Source organism: Carassius carassius, chromosome 20, assembly GCF_963082965.1.
Source record: "Carassius carassius chromosome 20, fCarCar2.1, whole genome shotgun sequence".
Classification (NCBI taxonomy): Eukaryota; Metazoa; Chordata; class Actinopteri; order Cypriniformes; family Cyprinidae; genus Carassius; species Carassius carassius.
In genome coordinates, this window is record NC_081774.1 from 3,266,485 (window position 1) to 3,280,398 (window position 13,914).

Consider the following 13,914-nt stretch of genomic DNA (forward strand, 5'->3'; position numbering starts at 1 on the left):
AAATACATTATGTAGGCTAATACAAAATGAACAATATTAATGCTGTATCTATTATCAAGTTATTACAAATGTCTGCAAAGGGAGCCAAGGGGTAATTCCTGCTGTTACACTTACAGGAGAATCAAATCCTTGTGTACGCTATTGGCCAAACATTTAATTAAAATATTCACTTAATCTTTCATTTTTGGCCACCTTTTTGTAATAAATGACACAGCCCCTATCATTTATTCAACAATAAAAAAAAAACATATGGACATCCCAATCCTTTCAAAAATAAACTACTAACAATTACTAAATTTTCTTTTGCATGGTTTATGAATTCTTGAGACTATAAAATAAATCAGAGTCATAATAAAGTCATAGCCATAGGTAAATGTTGATAGCTACAATTTTAATTTGTAAATAATACAATTTATTTAATTTTTACAAGTTTATTAAAGTTCTATTTTGACCCCTATAGTAGGTGTTTGTTGTTGTTGTTGTTGTTGTTGTTTTAATTATATTTGTGAAAGGGGGGCACAACAATACAGTCATGCTCAGGGCACCCATTTGGCCAGCAGCGGCCCTGGTGTGTATAGTATATACTTTTAGAACAATATAAAGACCTGTTATACGATTGCATTAACTGTATCTTGCATCTAAAAAGCCTGTGAAGAGTCATTAAAAGTCTGTACTTGTTTAAAGTCTGTTTAAAATTCAGATTTGACTGATATGGAAAAAGAAGCAATGCAATTGCATTTTCCCCGGTGAAATTTATTGAGAATAAATATAAACACATAAAGGCAACTTTTTGAACTTCTCAGAAACCACATGCTGCAATGCCCAGTCACATTAAGTTTATTCATTGTGAAACTGCAAGCCTTAGCAAAAGGAAATGACAACACTAACAGAAGTGTGATTTCTTTTGTCACTTAGACTATTTTCCTTAAGCAGTTCTACAACACGGTCAACCGTGACCTTAAGGTAAGCATTCCATGTTATTTCATTCTTGCTATATGCTGTACTCTATTCTGTATAGTATACTGTGCTTTATACTTTACTGAAGATGCAAAATGCAATAGTTGTTATTTTCTACATCATGCAAATATCAGAAATTGCATTAGAAAGTACTTTAAAATACTATTTTTTTTATGCTAGATGGAGTTCAACTCAAACAGCACCTATGATGATTACTTATATGTGTATGATTATGAAGAAGTGTTAAAATCAATGTGTGAGGTTGATGACTATGAAAAAACGACTGGTGTGTGCTACGCCACGATCTTCTGCCTCAGCATCCTTGGTAATGGCTTCCTCGTGTTTGCGCTCACCTGCTACGAAGACCTGAACAGGGCAACCAACCTTTTCATGTTCTGTTTGGCTCTTTTTGACCTTCTGTTCACACTCACATTGCCTTTCTGGTGCGTGGAGCTTCTTAATCACTGGGTTTTTGGAGATGTTGTCTGTAAGATCATGACCGGGGCCTTTTTTGTAGGCATCTATGGAAGCCTCATCCTTCTCACCGCCATGACCCTCGACCGTTTTGTTGTGGTTGTGGTCAGAAGTCAATGGTTAACACGGAGTCGAAGGCTCAACTGTTCAAAGGCCGCCTGCATTGGTGCATGGATCTTAAGTTTGATTGCTTGTCTGAGAGATTCAATAGCCGCAAAGGCACAAGATGTACATATCTACAAATACTCATGTCAAAGTCCCAATACAGTTGATGACAAAGTCGGATATTACGCTCAGCTCATTCTGCTGTTTCTTGTACCGTTTGCCATCATTGTTTTCTGTTACGCTAAAATCATTTCGACCCTCATGTCAACATCGACCAGGCAGAAATACAAAACTGTGATACTGGTGCTGTGCATTGTTATCGCTTTCTTCATATGCTGGGGGCCCTATCATATAATCATTGTGTTGATGTCCATCTATAACTTTGATTCCTGTGAACATTATCAGCTGCATATTGCATTTATCGTCTGCAGGATTCTGGCGTTTTCCCACTGCTGCATAAACCCGGCGCTGTATATTGTCAGAGGGAAGTACAGAAATCTCTTGTCAAGTTTATTGTTCTGCTCGCCTGAACTCAGGCAGTCGGGGCTCTACAGAGGACCAAGTGGATCCCAGCGACTTCAGGAATCATCCATACATGAATGAACACTGAATGGCATGCATTACAGTTTTGCATTGTAATATTTGTGTGCTTGAGGATGTTGTCTTCGGAGAAGTCTGGACTAGTTAGAGCTGTAATGTAGGCAAATGTGTCATGAAAATTCCTGAAAGAGAAACAGAGACCAAAAAAGCAGATGAAAAACCAAATGTGATAGCAAAATGCTGAGAAGTGATTTTCTACTGTGCAGTAAAAGAAATAAGAAATAAAAAGAGGAAATGTCAGTACGCCTCAGTCTTGGATGGTAACTCCGTCAGTGTCCAGTAGGTGGCAACCGTAGTCAACAAGTGAGACATCACATCTGTCAGCCCCGTTTGGACTCATAAGACATTAATCCTTTGTGTTCTTTTTTTCCTGATATTTAATTTAGCCAAAAATATTAGAAGTTAAAATATTTGGAAGTTTTTCATTCAAAGTTATACAATAAAAATCTTGCCTTAAAAATCCTGCTTAGTCGTCATTTACTATAATTGTATAAAATCAGAGCAGTTTGTGCACCACAAAATAAAGGAAGTCATAGAGCAGTTTTACATGTTTTACATTGAAACTGAACGCTAGCTTAATTTTGGTTAAAATTGGTTGAAGTTAATGTTGTATTTTTGTTTAACAGATATTTTCATGTTTTTAAAGCAATAATTAGTGAACTCCCTATTAAAAACCACTGGAATCATTTCAGTTCTCTGTGTTAGTTTTGATTATCTTCCAGTAAACTGTTGTCCAGCCCAGATCACCAGTAGATGACCAGCAGATGATTGACAGCTCCGATATTCTCCAGATATACACTCTTATAAATAAAGGGGGAACAATTCTTAATTCAACTCCTTTTGTTGTTGTTGTTGTGAAAAACAAGACACCGACTCAGTTCTTGAACTTTTAAATCAAGACAAATATGTGTTTGAGGATTTTGTGTCAGAACATTATATTTATAATTGTAAATAAATATATTAAAGTACCCAAAAACTATGAATTATTCTGCACTTTTAATAACATAATGATTAATGTTTCAGAGTACATCTACAATAATGTACACTATACTGTTCAAATGTTTGGGGTCAGTAAGATTTATGTATCTATTTTTTTTTTTTTTTTCAGTTTTTTAATTAATTAATACTTGTATTCAGTAGGGACTTATTTATTACATCAAAACACTTTTATTTCAACTATCTGCCTATCTATTAATCAAAGACTTATAGCTCCTAAATATTAAGCAGCACAACAGTTTTCAGCATCGTTTATACAGCAAATCAGTATATTAGAATGGTTTCTAAAGGATCATGTGACACTGAAGACTCAAAACTTACATAATTTGGCTTTGCATCATAGAAAGAAATTACATTACACAATATATGCACATAGGAAACAGGTATTTTAAATTCAAAAAAATATTTTACAGTTTTTACTTTATCTTTGATCAAATAAATGCAGCCTTGGTGAGCAGAAGAAACTTCTTTCAAAAACATTATAAAATCTTACCGACCACAAACCTCTGGAGAATAGTGTATCATTTTTCTTTGCAAGTCCCTCCATAAGAAAAGATGTGGATGTTGTCATAATCTGACATGTCTGCTTTGACATTTCAGCAGTGTTAAAATGACAGGCTGTTTATAGCACTATCATGCCTCGCTAAATGTCCTCGATCGTGCTGTTTCTCCCACATCAAACATAAACATGGACAACATTTCAGCAGAGACATTGTGACTAAAGTCTTGCTCATAATAGAAATCACTGCATGAGATAAGAAAAATAACATTATTTCCTTCAAAGACTTTTGAAATCTGCTCAGCTTTGAACAGAAACAGTTCATCGTTGGAAAAGTTGAGAACAGATAAACCTGTTCACTGCATCTGTTTACAAGTTTCTTGAAAGACGTGGTCTTTTACCATACTGTACCTCTTTTGCAAATGTGTGCTCAGATTATAGCCAGGAGACAAACAGATGTTGTTTTCTGCTCAATAGAGTCTCATTAGTCCTTCCTGTTCTTACCTGCTTTCCTCCCGTCTTTATTTAACGTACTGTGATTTTTTTCCTTTTATTTTGCTGCCTTTTAATGTCCTTGTTTTCTGAAAGTCTGTAACAAATTCCAGGTAGGGGAAAAATCATGTCACATTAAATTTGTAATATTAAGGTTTGGTTGTGATGTTGTTTTTCCCATTTTTGTTGTTTTATGATTTAATACCATACCATTGCATGCAATTTAATGGCATTGTCCCAGTGTGACAACTTACCCCATATAGTGTGACAAGATGTTACATTATTAGATTTGATGAGATGTTCATTGAAGTAAAAAGAGTGATTAGCTTTCTTATTTCAGTTTTAAAAATTCTTAGTCTGATAATATGCATAATTATAACGTATTTAGAGATAGATAGATAGATAGATAGATAGATAGATAGATAGATAGATAGATAGATAGATAGATAGATAGATAGATAGATAGATAGATAGATAGATACTATTTTATTTATATTAACTAAATATAATAATTATTTCTTTAAAAAATTTTAAATAGCTAAATTTTTATTGATTTTAAACTGTATTTGCAGATACAGAGTGCTTTTTGTATATGAGGTGCATATGCGCATGCAAACCTCAGAGGACGTCTGGGTTAACTGAGAGCAGACTGGAGTGAAACCCAGTGTTCAATTCATCCTTGATCAACCCAAAAACATGATTCACACTGCACAGCTCCTCTTCAGGGTCAGAGATGACAATTGTGATATACAATCTTAAACTACATTCATGTGTTCTTAAAGCAGTCCATTCATTCTCAGCCTCCCGTCCTGCTGAGTTTTGCACACCTGTGCTGTTCTGCACAACAGCAGCATCTCTTTATTTACATGATACTAATTTAACTCCTGGAACAGAGAATTAGAAGCTCATCTTACTAAAACACAACTCTTCTCTTCTAAATATCAAAGGAATTATTCTCTGTTCACTCAAAGGTCTTGCTTATGAAACAATGCATTTTAATAACCAAGTGTGGCATCGATTGGAGCTGATAGACATCTGTTCTCTGAAGGATTTTTATACTAATCTCTTCCTCATTATAACCAGACCGTCTAATTTATTAGTGCTTGCTAAGGCGTACTTAGAGTTAGGGATTTGAACAAACCCCTAAGCACCATTTGTGCTGCAGACAAAATAAATAAATGCCACAACTCAAATGCTTTTAGTTTTCTAAATATCCAGACTTTAGATTTTTGAGTAGCAGACGTATAACATATCATTTGTTCACCAATGGATCCTCTGCAGTAAATGGGTGCCGTCAGAATGAGAGTCCAAACAGCTGATAAAAACATCACAGTAATCCACAAGAACAACTGTGTTTTGGTGAGAAACAAATCCATTATTAAGGACTTCTAATTTCAAACTGTCTCTTCTGGTCAGAATTCTATAATCCATAATAATGCTTCCTCCAGTGAAGAAGCCAAGCCCTTGTTGTCCTCTAACGTAAAAATACACCCACACTTTTGTTTAGAATAATTTTGTTGCTTATAAGCAGTGCTTTATCTGTGCACATTTCGCTCCTGATTCAGATTAGATGACATTTTCATGTGAGGAAGCAATATTACAGGTACACTGTAAACATAGAGTACCCGTTTTTTATTATATTTTATTATATATTTGTGAATTATTATTCTTATTAAAAATGGCTGTGATTTTAATGGTTAAAGACTGTAAAATGCTACTGTAAAAACCTATTAATTGGTTAACCTAAGCTTCCCTACACACGGTGAAAAACTGCATTGGACATTACATGTAATTTTACAGTAGTATACCACTTTTGGAAGTGGAAAAGAATGTATAAATTCTAATGAATAACCGTAAATTGACATTCCTAGAATTCCCTGCCTTACATTTCATATTGAATGCTTTTTTGTTGAAATAACTGTTTCTTCATATTATTATTATTTCTTTATCAATTAGGGTTGTACAGTATATTACATCTAATCTTGTTAAATTAATTTTTATTGCGTTATTTTAGTTTCATTGCCATGATAGTGTTTAGTGTTTGTGTGAATGACACTGTGCACCTTCTTTATATGTTCTATATGTATGTATCATGTATTCGCATTTATATATGTATTTAAAAATATCATCACCACCTGCTTTTGATGGTTATCAGTATATTAAAAATGTACAAAACAGATGTATGTACTACAATAGGCTGGTATTTTAACATTATAGCAGTTACTGAAATAACAGTATTTGAATGTAAATTTAAGTTAAATCCATAAAACCTAAATGTTATACCGTTTTTTTTATGGTAAAATTCTGGCAACCACAGCTACCACTTTTTTACCGTAGATTTAACTTTTTTTTTTTTTTTTTTTTTTTACAGTGTAGAAGATTTTAGCCAGAAGCAATGGATTTGAAGTTAAAAATCACAAGATATTCACTGATATCTGGACTGTCATTCTGTCTGCACCCATTCACTGCAGAGGATCTATTGGTGAGCAAGTGATTTAATGCTAAATCTCTCCTAATCTGTTCAGATAAAGAAACAAACTAATGTACATCTGGAATTGCCGGAGGGGAGTAAGTATTCAGCAAATTTTCATTTTTGAGTGAACTATTGCTTTAAGATACGTAAAGCAAGCACTTCATGCTCTTGTCTACTAGTTACAAAACCTAAGCTTTCTGTTCTAGCTCATGTTTTAAAATAACACTAGACATCCAGTGACCTCACAGACATAAGCTACCAGCGACTTTTGCTTAAACACATGCATACACATACAGTATGTGTAACCTCTGCTGACCTCGACGGTTTCGCACACCGTTCTCCCACTTGGAGCCAAACTTTTGGAGAAATAAATAAATAATTAAATAGAGTGGACAAAGTGATTTTAAACTGCACTGTGCATGACTAATGGTAGAAACATGTTAAAATCATCGCAAAAATGTCCTTGGGAAGACAAATGAATTTTCCACAGAATAATTAACTTAATTAACAAATTTGCATGCATATTCATCAGGGCCATTGAAGTCTTTTCAGTTTGATGAACGCGACTGTGCAATAACAGCCTCATTTACATTCTGTCTTCCATTGCCATTTCTGTGGATTACAGCGGCGCAGGCCTCCATGTTTGCGCATATATCTCACACAGCATTGTCACAAAGACTCAAGAATTGATTGGCTGTGCAGGTACATGTAGGATCCGTGTCGGTTCTGTTCAAGTCCCCCCTCTCTGTCCTTCATGATAGCTGTGGATGGGTACCTCCCTCACCCCCTCTTTCTCTCTCTCTCTCTCTCTCTCTCTCTCTCTCTCTCTGGTGGGCATGTCTTGGCATGGCTCCCACCTCGTAACTCTCCAGGGTTGCCCGGCTGTTCAGCATTCCCTGCTGTCTCTGCAGGGCAATCTTTAAAGGCAGTAAGGTGTGACGATACCGAATGGCAGGTTGGCAGCGGTGCCCGAGGATATCGGAGCTCTCTGAGCCGTGCATGGATCGACTGCCGCCATTGCGATCATCACACTACCTATATATTAACGTTGGAGGGTACGAGTGTGGAGGGACACTCTTTTGTGCAAATGTGATTTGAGTTTTATGCATGTAAAACCATATGCCATTGCTTCCATTAGCCTATAAGTTAGTTTGCAATGCACAAAGAGGCCATTAAAATGCATAAATAACGAAGCCAGGTTCACATTACTCTGACAAAAACCCTGGACAGCATCAGCAAGACATCAGGTGAATAAGACTAATAGATATCACCATACTTTTCCGGGTGACTAATCACAGGGCATTAAGACAGTTGTTTTGTATTAAGTTTTCTGAAATGTTATGTTTAAATATGCAGATCAGTCATCTTCTAATTAAATATGTACTAATTTGCATACATTTCCAAAACAGAAATGTGAACACTGGATAAAGCCAGGTTCAAAATTATTGACATATTAAAAGTTTGTATAGAAGGAATTTCTCTATATTATATACAGTAAATCAGAAATAGTTTACTAGACAGTATACTGTCAATTTATTGGGATTTAGGAATAAAATGATATATAAGTGAGGTGGATAAACTGATAAACTTTAGTGTATGTAAATTTTACTTAAGTGGAGATTTTCTGGCTCAGTGCATGAGAAAAAAAACATTTTGAGGAAAATTACCTTTAAATATATGAAACACAAGGTGAAAAGATGCTTTTTTTGTTTTGAGGTTTAACTTATTTTACTTGTAGTGCAGTATTTCTGAAAAATGGTTATCAGTCGCAAAATGCTACAAAAGAAACAAACAGAAGCACCACAGTCAAACGTGTCCATCTAGAGCAAGTTTACATAAAAAAATGCATTATACAAAAAATGCGTTTACATTAAAAAATAAAATAATCAACTGACCCCGATTACTGTAGTGCCTCAGTTCAAGCGGCATGTGAATTGAGTATCTTTTCATATTTACTTACAGCACAATAAAACATCAGGGTGTATTATATTTCAAGACATTAATACACACCATTTTTCAAGTTTGTGTCCACCGACGTTAATCTACTCTCATGTATGATTGATTTGTCAGACAAAATAGTGGATTTTGTGTTTTGATTGGTCATATCAATCAAGCACCCTGCAAAGGGTCAATTGAAATATATGCAAAAATTAGTTTTGTGTGAACAGGGTGTATATTCATTAATAAAATGTGGTTTGATCATGTGTTTTTTTAGATTTTGAGCTTGATCAGAGTTGTACCCAGGCCTTCTCCAAAGTTTGAGACATCATATGTCCAGAGCACAAATTGTTTGGGAAAAAGTTATTTTTTGAATTACAGCAGGATTTTGTTCACCAAGTAATTTGAACTAAGTGATTAATGCTAATAATTGCATGTTTATGTTTTTCTCTGGGGGACTAGAGAAAGTTTTTTTGAGAAAGTAAAGATTTAATTAATTCCAGCACAAAAGAATAGGTTTATCTCACCACGAAATCAGGATTAGAAAACAAAGAAATTAATGAATAAATAAATAGAAAAAAAAATGAAACAAATGCACAATTTCACACCATCCCCTCCCACACAAGGAATTACACTTAGATCCAATATGTTTTGGCGCCCTGGAAATGTATCTGGCTTAATTAGCACCTTGTTATTTTAAGCAAGATTGACAAGAGAAAATCTGTTTTATAAAACAGATCTGTGAAAATGTCTTACTCACTCATGTATGTGCTCATATGTTGCTGTTGTCTTTTTTTCTTGCTGAAGAATAAAATGTATTCATGTATTTTATAGTGTGAGTATGCAGACCAAATTGTTTTCATGTATTGGTGCTTTTGTTTGCTGTTAAGTGGCTCTTTAGAGGAGTGTGTTTTTCTCTAACACACAAATTACATGTCAGCAAATTCAATAAAATTAGAAATAGTATAATTAAGCAATAAGTTGTGAGAGGTTTTATCTTTTCTTAATATGCTACCAGACATTTTTCTTTGTTTTTGCACATTGATTATAAAAAAATAAAAAAAATTCTAGGTGCAGCTTCTTGTGTTTAAAAAAAAATCAACAGTTTCTGGAAGTTCATCATCTTAAAAACAATGCTCATGATGTGAGATGCTGAAAAAAACGCGAGATGTGTTGCAAACAATGATCAAATATATCTGTCTAGCACGTGTTTACATGGAAAAACGGATGCAAAAATAGGTCCCGTTTGAACGGACCCTTACTTTATGAAAGATCTTTGCGTTAAAGGCTGTGAGTTTCACAGGGCTCTTACGGCTCCAGAGAGTGTGTGACAGCCGGGAGGTGCAGCGCTGGCGTTTGATGGCACTATTGATGGGAAAGTTGTGAGGAAAGTCACAGAGCCACAGAGGAATTTGATTACCTTCATCCATTATCCGCACAGTGAGCGACGGAGAAACTCGCCATCTGTCATCCGTTTCATTAGCATCGTCAACACCTGCCCTGCCTGTTTACCACTTCCCTCTCTCTCTCTCTCTCTCTCTCTCTCTCTCTCTCTCTCTCTCTCTCTCTCATACAGATTTTTTTCAAACAAGCTTTTAATGAAATAATAAATGTTTTTCTTTGCTCTTGTAAATATAGTCTTATCCTGTTTAGGTGAACATATGTGCTTCATATATGAGATCCGCTTCACAAGATCGTCCAGAGAAGTTTACAGAGAGAAGGAAGATTTCTTGATATCAATCAGACATTTCTATCTATCTATCTAACTATCTATCTATCTATCTATCTATCTATCTATCTATCTATCTATCTATCTATCTATCTATCTATCTATCTATCTATCTATCTATCTATCTATCTATCTATCTATCTATCTATCTATCTATCCTGAAAAACTAATCAGTTGTAGAAACAATTTTGACTCAGAAATTGCTGGTAAATCTATCCATCTATTGTTCTGTCAGTCTATCCAAAACCAAGCTGTCAACCAGCAGCTAATGACAAACAAACATGACAGATTGCAGACTACCACACCTTGGCGTTTCAAAAGTAAGGTAACAAAAAAGTGGAGGGAAGAAACAGTCCTTCTGGTTACCGAGGCATTCTGAATTCCTCCTCCAGCCCTCTCTCCAAAATCCCCAGGTGCTGCTGCGGGCCCCATTAGCGCCTGAGTCCCTGCTTCCAGCAGGCCATGCGTGTCCCCGATGACACTTTGTTGGATGGAAACCAAGTTTTTCCCCCTCTGCAGTCAGAGGGGGACACTCACTTCTGTCCAATTGCAGGACAGGGATTGACGGGGGTGGAGTCCTGGAGAACAGGGCCGTCCCAGTGGACAGGTGGAACAGAGGAACATTATGAGCTGAACAACACTAGGACAGGAGGACAGAGGGTGAAACATGATTGTCAAAAAATCAGTGTACTGTTTATTAGGCCACATGTGTGCTTAAAGCAATCGTGCATGCAAAAAGAATAATTTTGTCCTTTACTCACCCTCATGTCATTTCAAACCCAAATAACTAAAATGAAATTAATCATAAATGCACTTTGTGCCCACATTTTTTTTATTATTATTATTAACTAAACCCATAAAAAACATTTTGATTACTAAAACAAAGTAAACATTAATTGAAATTAATGAAAACAACAACAACAACAAAAATCTGCCTAGGCAAAATTTCTCATTTTCTTTTAAAGTTGAAGTAACTTAATAAACTAAAAACTAAAATGTAATACAAACTGCATGCACATATTTAAAACAAACATTGAAATGACAAAAACACAGGATAAACTGACTGAAAATGTAACATTAAATTGAAAATATTAACATAAACTATAACACTAAATCAATGTTACTAAAATACCACTGCTTTGTACTGCTATTTTTTCACTTACATTTATGTACTAATGCATACATTTCAAGTTTTGTCATTTGCTTTTCAGTATTTCGCCTTAGAGTGATTTACATTCCTCATTTGTAAGTCTTTTTGAATGTAATGCACTAAGTGAATAAATGTGGCTGGTGTATAACAGCCCAACAATGCATTATTGTTGAATGTGTTTGAAATGTAAACATCCCATTTGCTTGTAAAGACCCAATAGTGCAGAATAAATTTGCATACTAGATGAGCATCAAAAGATGCCCAGTATGAAGCATGTCACAAAGCTCCGCCTTCATTCTAATTACCTGGCTTGTTTCATAAAAAATGTGTCAATGTTGTTTTGAAGCCATGCCACACTGCATCTTGCGATATTATATGTAGAAATAACATGTAATGCAAGACTGGTATGATGATTTGAGTAAGTATCATGCGATACAAAATAGCAAATGTCTTTGAATGAGTCGTTTCAACAGTTCATAGTTCAGCGATCAGCAGTGTTAACACACCATTATACATCTGCTGTTGAAGCTACAGGAGCTCTGGGCCAAGAACACCTCCACCTTGAAAAATTACTCACAGGCTTCGGGCCAAATGCCCCAGACTTCATTAATTTGCCCTGCCGTTGTGTTGTTTACTCTGAGCCCATGAAATTAATGCATGGATTGTTTTCAAGGTTTTTGACTGCCCTATGTAACCGGCACATTAGGATTTTTACTGCTATACGGTAGTGTCACAATTAAATTTTGACAAGAACGAAAATGATGTGAAAAATAGAAATACAGTGCATTCAATGGATTCTACTGTTTAAAACATTGTATGTTTAAAAACATACTCATTGTTCAGCTGACTTTCAAAAAACATTCAGTAAACAAAAACTCCATAAAACAGTTTTGAAATGTGTGAACTGGTGAAAATGAAAAACCTGAGGACTCATGAGATGAATTAATCATCCCCATAAGTTTTAACCTATGCAGTCTGGGTCGGAAAGAGACTTAATAATAATAATAACCTACTCTTTATTACCTTTGTTACAACATTCAGTGTAATAACCATCATGACAGAAATTCACACATTTATAAACTTTAAGAAGTAAAAAGCTACAAATTGAGACCAGAAACGCAATACCTGTAAGAGTAAATAATAATTATAATAATGATGATGATAATAATGAATATGCACCCGTTTGTAAGGATGCTTGTAAATTAATTTCTCTATCCAATGCTGTCACGTCATGTGACGAAAAGAGAAACAAACGATAGGTTAAAGCCTTTTATACAGTCTTTTTTTATTTATTAAACAATACAAATATTAAAACATTAAGGCAGTACACTTCAAATCATAACGACAAAAATGTACACACAGATTTGTTGCCTGGGTAACTCCTTTAATACAGTCTGTGGTCAAAGCTTATGGGTCTGTCACTTGATGAACGAAAACTCGAAAAACCAGAAGACCCATGAGTCTAATCTAATCAATTCTCTTTCTGGCTCAAGACTGCATAGATTAAAGTTTCTGGGGCTGTCACATGATGAAAGAACGACCCAAACCCGAAGACTTGAGGTGAACTAATCATAAACTGAAGACCCAATTAACAATTAATTAATCTTTTCTGTTTCTTATAGCATTATAGTTTTGTATTGTTTGTAGTGTGATCAATGTTTGCGTAAGTACAAGTACTTTCACTCTCAAATGTTAGGGAAGTAACACGTAACATTTTAATTATATTTTGATAAAAATGAACAAAAGGAACAAAATGACTCGAAAAAAGAAAATGACTCGAGTCGGTAAAATGATCCGAACTTCCCATCACTATTATGAAGATTGTGCTGGCTTTCTCCGGTCCACTGTCAATCCCACAATTCACCTGCGAATGTGATTCTCAGCCCACAAAGAAATAAATTGCAAATGCTCGCTCTTCTCCGATCACTCTCTGTGAGAGGAAACGTTAGCATATGTTTACATGACAATGACAGTACTAAAAACGGAAAAGGTTTTCTTTAGCATTTTGGGGAAATTCCGTGTACACAGTAATCAACATGAATCCACAAAAACATAAAAAATGCTGTATTATGAATGTCAGGCCAGTAGTTGGCGATGTCATTTTGTACGAAACACACATAATATGCATGATGTCACCATTTTCACTCTTTCGTAGTTAACACGATAACACCATCATTTTCAAAAACTAAATAACACATTAAAATGATAAGTAAAGACACCAATTTGCAATTTCAAGCAACAAAACTAGAAACAGGCTGTTTTGTACAGCCCAAAATAGATGAAAGTTGACAGCAAAAGCCAGACCCATAAAATTTACAAATGGCCGGAAACTGACAAATCTCCCCGGAAGGGCATGGTCTCAAAATTAAAGATGAATGACACAACAAAACACCTGCAGTTGTTACTCTTACTTCATTACATAAATAATAAACAGTCACTTTTGACGAAATTCATAATAAACTGAACAGTATTAATACTATGGTATACTGTATGTTGTTAAG

General features: G+C 35.0%; 1 pseudogene; it reads left to right on the forward strand.

The window, feature by feature from the left end:
- Positions 1–849: 849 nt before the first annotated feature.
- Positions 850–2,443, forward strand: LOC132095726 (chemokine XC receptor 1-like; annotated as a pseudogene).
- The last annotated feature ends 11,471 nt before the right edge of the window (positions 2,444–13,914 follow it).